A 12,272-nucleotide genomic window follows, 5' to 3' on the forward strand; every position below is an offset into this window, starting at 1 on the left:
CACTTCGCTGCCAAACCTCTCTGTGTGTGACACAAGGTCTGGCTCCAATATCAAGAAGTCATATCACCTGTATTGCCGTCAGTGATAGTTTTCTTGAAGACCTATTCAACTGAGCGACTAGTCTCATCAGCGTGTACAAACACTTGGAATTTCGGAAGTTCGTTTGTCCTCCCCTCGTTCATCTGGAATAAAAACCAAAGAAAATGAACGTAAATGTTTAGACTGATTCACAAAGTTGAACGTAGACATCATCTATGAATACAATTACTCACTGTATGACTGTCTCATTCCACGAGAACATACTTCATTTTGTGGCAGCAGACAGACTGATAAACAGACAGGAAACGGTCATGCATACAGACATGTACCGTGTCAAACATAATAATCACTATATGAGCATAAGACGATAGCAGTAAACCATGCAATTGTTTTGATTTCATGAAAGTGTTTGTATACAGTATAATCTCAACTTTTAAGATATCAAGTAAAATAAGAAGCAATTACCATTTTAGAAAAGAAGAGCATTCTTGGTTTGAATATAGGCCAAATTCCCTTCAGCATACACAAATGCATATATATATATATATATATATATATATATATATATATATATATATATATATGGGGTCATAATTCTATGCATAGGCACCTATATGATGGAATTTTTTAGTGAATAAAACAACTGGTTATGGCGGAAGCGACTATAATACATTCTCCCAGCCAAAACAGCTACCTTGTACACGGGTATTCACGGGGAACCCATGTTTTTGGAACGACATTTTGCATGTTTATCGTTAAATATACCGGTACACAATCACTTAAATTATGGAAAATAGATTTTCGTATGTCTCACTCTCAATGGCTGTCAATGCACGCATTTCCAAAAGAGTTCCTTCCTCAGAGTAGGGCCTACAATGTTGTATACTAGTAATGCAAGTGTCATTTTTGTCTGAAACTGGCTCAAACCAGCATGAATGCAAACATCAAAACTTCAAGATGAAAAAAATAAGTCCTGACTGTTGTGACAGCGTTACAATACCAAACCGTGGGCATTTCAGTGTATTTACCTTCCACGTATTTCGAATCACATATTTGTTCTGTTTGGTGATTGAGCCCCAAATTCCCTTCAGCATATTGCACCCATTACAAAACAAGGGATTAATCATACGTAATAGAAGTCCACGACATCGCGAAATATGCCCGAGGATGATAACCTTCATTTACCATCTCTAGAGACCGCTGTTGTGTGCATCCAAAATATTGAGGGTTCAGCGAAAAAATGCTGGTTCAACAGAACTTCAGTTGGCATAATCAAATTTGAGACGGTCATGACTTCTGGTGAGAAACTCGGAACTATAATGTTTTACTAGCCCCTGAGGTATTGCTAAATGTAGCCATTTAGGCGATTTTCAAAACCATTCAGGCGCTCAGCAAAAATTTGCAGCGACCTCGTCGTTGGCAATGTCAGTAAAGGCAGTACAGTATATTGCTGAAACAAATTTAAGGTTACATTTATTTCATTGCCATCTCCAACCCCCACCCCAAAAATGTGTTTACAAAGTTTGTAATTCCATTTCATTTTTTGCTTGAAATTGATTCCAGATTAATTCAAAGATGATAGATAACTACAGGAAGACTAGGAAGCATAATATAAATTGTTAGACGTGCATTAATTCTAAATCACTTTAATATTTTTTTTTTTTTTTGATGAAGAAAAAGGTAGTTTTCAAATTTATCGTAGAAGCTTTAAAGGGATGGTAGGCTATAGTTTTGGCTGAGATGGGGATTCTGTTTTTCAATTCTTGCGAAATAAAAAAAAAATCAGAAAGCACTTACATGAAATATTAATGAATATTAATGAATTAATAAAAAAAAATCTGTTTTTGATATGATTGAGATATCCGTAACAAAGTAAAACAAAATGGTCCTAATAAAAAGGTGGGTCCCACCTTTTATTACGACTTCATTGCTTGTTTCAAGTTGTGGATATTTCAGCAATTTCAAAACTATTTTTTTTTAATCAAATAAACTTTGAATTCTTTTGAGAATTATACGCTCTTTAATAATTCGTATAATTGGTTTCTAATTATCTCGTAAAAGTTTACATCGGAATCTCCATCTCAAACAAAACTATACCCATCCCTTTAAAGGCATAATTCACCATTTGCAGATGAAGCAAAAACCCTGCAGTAGATAGTGCTTTAAAATAATTGTAAATTGTGAGTTAGGGATAGATACAACCACTGTAAAAATTTCAATCGGTAAAATCGATGTTAAGTATTGTTAAATAAACAAAATGTGAACAATAGTTAAAATAAAAATGCCTTCAGACTAAACCATCTACAGTTACGGTTTATCGAGAAAAATATAGATATCTCCTCATATTTTACGCTTTATCGCGAAACTTTTATATGATACGATGTTTTGTGGTACAACAGACCTACACATATGCATTAAATATCATATCTTGATTTTTAAAATCACTGTTCCCAAAGGTAAACAGGACCTTTAAGGCTACTAGGTGATACGACAAGAGAGAAGAAATCCTGGCATAACGTTGCCTCATTCCCACTGACTATCGGTTTGACTGCTCTGTCCTTCAAATCCGACTGAATAAAACGCGGCAACTGACCATTTCCGGCCGTTGTATCACATAAACGAGGGAGAAAAATGTTCAGAATTATTTCCGTCCTCGTTAACTGGAATCGTGGAACGATGGTTTCCAGGGTCACTAAATGGCCGTCGACTATATAGGCTTTGATTTACGTTCCAATCTGACCCATGTCCTCATTCAGAAAAAAAAAAAAGGATACAAAAAATAATAGAAAAAGCAACATCATGGAACGCTCTCTGTACGACAGTAGCTGATCTCGTATAATCTCCATGCTAATAGAAATTGTAAGCGTTCATCAGTTCGTCGAATTAGGAGTGTATCAAAATGATACTGCCTCCCCCCCCCCCCCCCGAAGTTCATGTAATATAGTATGTCCTTTTGGTACAAAAATAGATCATTACATCACCCGACTCGATAGTTAATTGGTAATACTGTCACATATCTTGTTTACATTAACACACTGGGTTTTTTTTCCCCAAAGCGCTTAGACCATAGATTATACTAATCATTCAGTACAGCAACCGAAAAACAACAAACAAACAAACAAACAAACAAACAAACAGCTTTCAAACATCTCGACATTTCCCAGGGTGAAAACAAGAAGTAGTTCTGTAAAGAAAAGGTGAATGTGATGAAGATGATGGTGATAACATTGTTTGTTTGTTCATATTCCATATGAGAAGATGGCTGGATAGCCCATATTCAGCTATACTAAGCTGGTCTTCCATGGGGTCCAGTTGGATGTGAGGCAGGACCACCTCACCGGGTTAAACACCCTGCTCTTAGCGATGAATAAATGAAGTGGATCTTTTACGTGCATGAGTTGTGACTGTCTCACACACGGGACCTCCATTTTATGTCCTATCTGAGGTTACTGAATAATCAAGGTTATCATCTTCATCATACTAATCTTTTCTCAGGAGAAGAATGTCCTGATGGTAGTCGCAGTTACATTCATGGGAATGGCACATATAAGAATACGAGCGACATTATTCATTCTTGCCGTGATTTATGATACGTCGAAAGGAATGCTTTGTTTAATTGTAAAAAAAAAAAAAAAAAAAAAGATGGGCTGCATTGACTCGATTGTATATGCAAATGGCATATTCTACATTATACTTTTGTTGTATATGAAATGAAATGAAATGAAAATGAAATGATAATAAGAACTATAATGAGATAATGATGGCCCTTTGTCGTAGTGCAGAAGAACAGTGTATCTATACTGTAAATACTGTTCTTCTGATGCAAATTCAAACATACAGATCTTTATTCTTATAAACACGCACGTCTATTAAATCATAATCTTATTTTTTCCCATAATACTGTATCAAGACAATTTAAACTAAAAAAGAGAATTTTGAGCGCTCTGCTTCCTTTATCGGTTAAGGAAAACTAATTCCCATTAGGAACACAATCATTTTCCCTTGAGTTTTTATCATGACCTCGTGTTGCATGTCACGTCCAAAGATATGTTAGTACTGAATATCAATATTCACACACTTTGACGCCATATTCTGATACAGATAGCAAACAAACACAACAAATTTCCCTTGTGTTCAAGTGATAAGCAGTGAGTACTTCTTTCTGTGTTTGTGTGCAGTATAGCTAGCTAAGTGTTCGCATTTAACATAAATCAACTTTGACACGTGGCATCAATACTGAAGAATTGATAAGATACGCCTCTTCAATTTATTATTTTCTTCCTTGACGCTCCAATGTAATTGCGTACATCATGTCAAACCTTACTGACGACGATAAATCTGTATAATTTTTGTCTCTGAGCAAACGTTAGAAAGGTGACACTCCTCTTGAATGAAATTCTCCTACTTTTCTCACTACAGTGCATGAAACTGTCGAAAATTAATAAACAAGCATATAAAACAAGAAGTCGGCAGCAGCATCAGGTTTTAGCACTGCATTCACACAATGCAGTTTACCTGATTGCTTACGGACTCTGGTTGTGCATTGTAATAACCCTTTGGGAAAAATACAATATCAGATGCAGCGGGTGAATATTTGTGCTAAAATATATTCAAATGACGAATCTTTCACGTTTCGTCAATCAGAACTGTATAGGTTAAAAAGAAGAAAAAAATAGAGACAAATAATGCGTCGTTTCTGATGTCCTTCTACTAGGAATTAATGAAATAATTTCGTCAGTAAAACCATTATACTTCTTCACGATGATGATACCGGAAAAAATTATGGCGGCTACAATCACTAGATCACTCGTTGAAATTTCAATAATGTACATGTAACTTTATGATACATAGAACACATCAAATTTGAATCTGATTTCATTTCTTAAAGTATCAAGGTAGAAAACAAAATACTGAATAATTGGTTGAAATGTAGTACTACATGTTACACTGTGTCCCATTTCGTTTTCAGATGCATGTCGCTGGGGTCGAGGACATAATGATTCGTTTCGATCGACAAATTTGTTATCGTATGATTTTTATTATTATTATCTGGGTATACACAGCGGATTATGAGGACTCCTTAAAATGACGAGTAGGATCAAAGTAATCATCAGCTCAATGAATTTACGAAAGTTCGCTTTCCAAATTCAAACATTCAAGTAATTACCAAGATTCGTCCCTAAATCTCAGTAGGCGTTGAAAGGTCCTTGGGACACTTGTAATACTTCAGTTGTGTATACATAACAAATTTAGTTCCAAACATACAAAAATTAATAAATCAATGTTTACCTTAGGCCGACAGAAGTGCCATCACGCGTGCGGTAATTTAGTAAAATAATTCACCTGCAGTGTACTGCTCAAACGGAAGTCTTGACTGCTTGGGACGGAGGAAGCGAGCGAGAGCCAGGGTAACGTGACTGTCGCTTTCAAAAGTCGAAGAGCGTGGGATGAAGAGCGAGACCTCCAACCCTCCTTGACGGGTCTCGGAAGCAGAGAAATCTACTGTCGTTCCCCCGCGGTCGCGACGTGGAAGAGCTTGAGCGGAACCCTGGCTGGTCAAGTCGCCCCGCTGGAAGGTGCGCTAAATAATCTCCGACTGTTCACTACTGGGAGGTTTATACCTCTGCGCCTCGACTGGAGATATGCGGAATAGCTACGCCGAGTGGTACTCTTCACCACAAGCGTCAACGGGTTAATTGCAATAGTAAGCGGAGCTGAGGTGAAGTCATGGATCAGGTTTTTATGTCCTCTCTTCATTCCTCCATCTTCATGGTTACCCCCCCCCCCTCCCTCTTTCTCTCCATCTCTGTTCTCTTTGCTGACGGTGATTGAGAGTAGAAGTAATACAAAGTGAAGGAAGTCTGCCAGCAGATGTAGAATGGGCAGAGTGAGTACACTGGAATACACCCGGTACATTGCGATTGTCAAAGCGTTTTAACCATAATCTCACTTCCGTTCTACCGCTATCAACAAATACGACTACAGTTAATGGAATGTAATTATTGCATCGTCTAATATCTATCTGTGATTAGGAATAGTCATTTCTTTACATATTCAATTTCCTTCCCAGATTTGTTTTGTTGTTTTTGCTTTTGCAACTAGGTTGTTATACAGCCGTGTACTGTAATGTTCTGTCATATCTAAGTTGTGGTTATATCGATTTTCTTGATGATGACATTCTTTCATTACACTGATCTATATGTACGTGATAACAGGTTAGCAGAAATAGCATGGCGACATATGCAAGGACTGGATAAAATTGAAACAATCGACCTCTTGTCATTTGTTTCATGTCATTTGTTTCATGTAAACAAATGACTTGTATTTAAATTTCATTTGGATATGCACAAGTTACATTGTACTTAATTTGTTTACATGCAATTGTCATATTATATGCTTTGGCCGGAAATGAAATAAAATGAAATGAATGAATGAATCATGATGACCCTAAAGAAGGTAGGCCACACTAAACGTGTCACATTTCTACACTCCGACTATGCCTGTAATTGGAATGTAGGCCCTACATATTGTACATACCAGGGAGGTGAGACTAATGCGCGCAAGCTTTTTATTGTGCAAATTGCACTTATTGAACTTATCGAAATTCTTCCCTTTTTCTTCCCTTTTTCTTCCCTTCATCGCCTTCACAAAATCAGTTGAATAATAAAAAGATCGCATAGAAGCCTAATATTTCGTATATAAGGATGACTAGACTGAAGACACTTTCCATTATGAAATTAATACCAACTAAAGACATTGCAAATAACATAAAGTGCGAAAACTACCATGCCAAATCATGTCACTCAGTCATCTACACGTTCTATAGATCTGCATAATTCCTCAGGGCATCCGATAGGTATATTCTATTTTCCAATAAGATATTAGAAAGACATGAATGTAGATTCTATTATCAATCTAAGGCACATTGAAATAGATTTAAAGTAAATGAAACAAACAAAAAGAAAAGGAAAAAAGAAAACAGAAGCTGTGTTTACAATGTTTTACTCGATGATCATGCAGAAAGGTAATTGATTACCGCATCTCCTCTCCTAATCCGACCCCCTCTCCTACCATGTAAGAAGTAATTCTCAGGCTCCGCGAGTCCTTCTGCCACTGACAGATGGAGTAATTGGACAGGTGTGCACTTGACGCGTGACGTCACTAATGTCATCTGCAAATGGGAAGAGATTTATTACGCTTTGTGGCGCGCGGCACGCCGATGACGGCGTCGGACAAAAGCGCGCGGGAAAAACAACAACGACAACATACTACAATAAAGTTACGTCTTTGTACGTCTTTGGCCGTCCGCCCCCTCCCCTCCACCCCCCCCCCCCCCGGTCGTCATTTTCTTTTTTTCATATTCACTCTTCTCCCAATATCGGAACATTTTGTGTGTGTCCTAAACTTCTTTTCGGCTTCTATTACAGGCAGACAAGCTTGTGGAAGAGAAAACTATGATTTAACGGATGAGCGAAATACTCCTTAACCAAGTAAATTCACGTCACACGGGTTGAAAGCGTCTAAGACCGGGACACCTTTGATCAAAAGATTCTGCCCGATTCGGCAGACTGTCATATCTCCTCTACGACGGTTTGTTGATAAGTCCATGCTTTTCCCAACTCCCCCCCCCCTTCCTACTCTCTTTCTTACTCTCACTCGCTCTCTTTACCCCCCCCCCCTTCTTTCCTTCAACATCGTTTTCCCTGAGCAATTCTAGTCTTCAACCAAACCTAGGAATAAACCAAGAATTATGCATCCCAATTTTCTTCCTTCCCATGTTTACAGCTATCAGCTTTGTTTTGATCCCGTTAGTCACCCAGTACATCCATACACCTCTATATTGTGCGGCCAATATCACTTTTTTCATCCCCCTCCCCTCCACATGAAAGCGTACATTGCATGAAGAGCTTTTACTTGCCATGGAAGATTATGTATTATCTTTCTCCTTTTCTTTCTTTTTCCCCCCTAGATCGCCGAGGCTCGTTAACCTTGCCAAGCTCCCTTCCCCTTCATCCACATTCACGCCATCTATCTCCGACGATCGCGCCCCTGAAACGAAAATTTGAATGTTTAGAACGAGCTTCATCACCACTAATTCTTTGTTTGGTCCGAGTATTAGGCTCGTTTACCGATGGGGGATCACCCCATTTGAGAAGTGCACGGGAATGAAGGCTTTGAGCATAATATATACATATACAAAGAGAAAAAAAATGTGGAAAAACAGAAAAAAAAAATTAAAGAAAGAAAACCAATGGGAGGCATTGACCGTCGAAAGTGACATGTCATTAGCTGGAGGAATGAACAATTTGTAACATGGATCGGTCAATTTGTCAATTAAACCTTCGCTGCGTCGAATGACGAATGATTGCTATCGTCCCCTCATCTGCGCCCCAATACTCGAGTGTGTGTTCCAGAAAGTGAATAGAGAAAGATATAGAGAGATAGATAGATAGACAGAGAAATAGATAGATAGATAGATAGACAGACATACAGATAGATAGAAAGGCCAATGGGAAAAGATATTAGAATGGGTAGAAGTTGGAAATTGTGCTCGCCACTTCACCTGAAGCTTCGATACATTTTGCTTTAGGATTATTTCATTTAACAATGCAGTTATTGCAGGGGAATTTTGTCGACTGTAATATAGAGCTCATTTTAGTTTCCTGTTGTGAGTCAAGTTGTCAATTACACGTAAGAGCATTCATGTCTTTTTGTATTTCCATTAAACAATAGTCTGAATGTTTGAAAGCCTATATCTTAAGATAACAGGGTGACTCCTTGAGACGCTCAAATCAAATCCAGATGCTAATGAACTATTTCAAGAGTTTGACTGCGAAATAATGAGTTAACTCTTTTCTTGTTAATGTGAGATATTAAAGCTGCTATAAACAGATATTAAGAAATATAAGAATTTTTTTACTCATAGCTATATTTTTTATTCATAAGTTCACGAATATTCCTTGTTATGTAACAAGTGAGGTATGGCTGGAAAGGTTTAATTTTCGTCTGTCTGATCGAGGAGTTACTTTAAAATGTTTTAAAATGGCGCTCAACCCTTTTCTTCCGATCAAACTCTTCATTTTCATTTCTCAGTATCCAATGTCATGTATTCCACACTAGGATTCGTCAATTTTGCGAGTGAAATATCGCCTTCAGTCCGGATTTGTTATGGGGCCTGAAAAACAGAGAGCAAATGATTGTGTCAGTGATTTTGCAATCTAATCCGTTACCTCCCACATGTATCAATTCCTATTGTACTACTAATGTACTGGTATACGCGACACGAATACTACCCGTTACCAGTGGGTTAAAAAACACAATATAACCTCGTCGTTAAAGGGGTTGTACGTTTATAGTATCGGTGGGGATGGGGATTTAGATTTTAGAGGTCCTAGCAAAAGGTGGGAACAACTTTTAATTTCATTTCATTTCATTTATTGTTTCTGCACGGTACGATTAATCAACAAATCACTTTCAAAAACATATATTGGTTCACCATTAATCATGGCTAACTTTGCACATGAAAAAAAAAATCATCGTGAGAGAAAGCAGAGTTGTAATAAGAAAACAAAAAATCAATACTTTTATCAGGACCACTCATTTCACTTTGTTTTTTGATATCTGAGCCATTTCAAACCGATTTTCATCAAATAAGCTTTTAAATCCTCTTAGAATGGTATGTTTTTGATATACAGTATTATGTACGTGATTTCTAGTTTTCTCGCAAAAAGCTAAAATCTGAATCCCTATTTCAACCACCCATGTACGTCTTTAAGCAAACTCTAATACTAGACACCGATGTGAATAAGTATTGCTTATGGAGCATCCGTTCAACTCTATTGCACGTACCTCGGTGTGATGCCTGTTTATACTCGGGATAGGGTTGACTTCAGAACAAGGGAAGATTTGACATTTTCATTTCATTACTTCAAGACTTTTTATTTGTGTCTTTTCTTAATGACTGATTTTCAATAACTGTGTAGTTCTCTGGGGTTGTAACATCTGGCAGCGTAACGTATGAAGACATAAGGATATTAAGAATTTGAAAAGAAAAAAGAAAAGAAAAACAAAAACAGCCAAACAAACTTTGTCGGCAAAACTTTTGGTATATACGTGATTCCAACGAAATAAACTGATTCCAACGAAAGAAGCAGGCAAACAAATTTGCTTGCTTCACGGGCTACTAGCAATAACAACAATAAATCACTCAATACATGTATATGACATCAAAATGACAATTGTGAATGACAATTCACAATTCAACAAAATCTGCATTACATTTTCGTTGTTACAATATAATGAAAACAATCAAGAATAGTATACCTGATTAGAAAAGATGGCAATATGATTTTTCGTCATACATTTTAATCTAACCTAATCTTTGTAATACAATATACCGTATGTCAAAAAAAAAAATACAACAGGGCATTCCGCTTTTTAGATAGTAAATCAATCCAAATACATTTTCAGGGTATAAAACTATTATTTATTCTCCACACCTTACAAAAAAAAAGCACATCCGATTTGCTTCAGTGGTCAAAGATAATTATAAAATGGGCTTTAGAATCTCTGCGATCTGATTGGTCAATTGTCATGCATTGATTTTTACTGATCCACACTGAGCCATGCGTCCGGTAAAATCCGAACGCATGGCCCAAGTCTTGTATAGTGTTTGATTTGATTTGATTTTGATTTTACTTCTGAATTTCTTTTTCATACATAAATGAAATACAAAGTCAATTGAACAAACTAATTGAGCACAATATAATTTGAATCTGATAGTTAAAGCAAATAAATGATTAAATCAAATATTCAACTTTTTTCCCCTGACACAATGCAAACTGAAAACAAACAAACTATTTTGTGCATACATTTATGCAAACATTACAGTTACAGTATATCTATTGCTCAAAGACATATTAGGCAATTCTTGATGTACAGAAATTTAGGAGACCATCATCAAAAACAAACGCTTGACGAGGACAATGTCGTCAGAAATGTCTAAACAATACAACATTGTAAGAATATACAGAGTAACATAATAAGTCACCACTCACTGAGTGGCGATAAGGAGAAAGGGAGGAAAGAATGAGGAGGAAAATGCAGCGGTGCATTGTGCACGATGTGAGGTGTTTGCGTGGAAATGAGTTGCGAATATGTGTTGATGTTCATGTTTTATATATATATATATATATATATATATATATATATATATATAGTGTTGTAGGTGAATCGGATGCATGATGGGGAAAATGGTTATATTTCATGAATTTACGGGCCCATTTTATAACACAAATGATGCACAGGCCTATTTCGTGGATCAGTGAGAATTGGATGCTCTCGTTTAGCTTTGGAACAGTTCCAAAGTTAAACTCGCGCGTCCAGTTCTCACCGATCCACTCTGTCCTGTGCATCATTTTTATAATGAGGAACTTTGTAGAGCATGTCAGGAATCCCTTCAATTCAAGTACTGTCCATTGTGTTCATACATTAATATGCAGTTCCCAGAGCGTCCAGTTGCTAAACTTGGAAAAAATAGACCCATGACATGCTTTACAACGATCCATAATTCTCTGTGACCACTTAACCAAATTGAACAGTGTTGTCTGCGAAATATATGTAAGACGTTACATTTTTAGACCCTCAAATGGCATTCAGACAGTTTAATCATATTGAAAGTTATCAATGCGGAAATCCGACTGTAATTTCTTTTGGGACATACTGTATTGGATATACAATGTGTACCAACCAAAAAGCGACAGCAAAGAAACGAATATAGATGCACAAAATAAGAAACAGACACGAATGAATTCGTAACACGTCACCATATTACTTTAGAAAAGTTGCAGACCGCTAAAAAGAAAAACCCACCGAAGTTTAGGTTTTCTATATAGTAATCTTGATTAAACAAAAATACATGTCTGAAATTTGTATTTGTTAGGTAATCTAAGTTAATATCTTTGCAACCTCTAGTCCATATGTCAAAGTCTAAAAGAATGCTAAAATGGTTAAATAATTATGTGGATTTTCTTATCTTTTGCCATTAGTGTTGTCATCCATTATATACCAAATCAATAATTACAATGTTCTACAACAGTATTCTATCAAATAATGACAAAAAATACCATAAAATACCATAAAATACTGATTCAGTATCAAGAACTTACACAGAAGCTCAAATGGCGGATTTTACTGCACAGAGAAAGATTGACGAAGGTGGCTAACCGCAAAAA

The sequence above is a fragment of the Diadema setosum genome, chromosome 5 (genome assembly GCF_964275005.1).
Source record: "Diadema setosum chromosome 5, eeDiaSeto1, whole genome shotgun sequence".
NCBI classification, from domain to species: domain Eukaryota; kingdom Metazoa; phylum Echinodermata; class Echinoidea; order Diadematoida; family Diadematidae; genus Diadema; species Diadema setosum.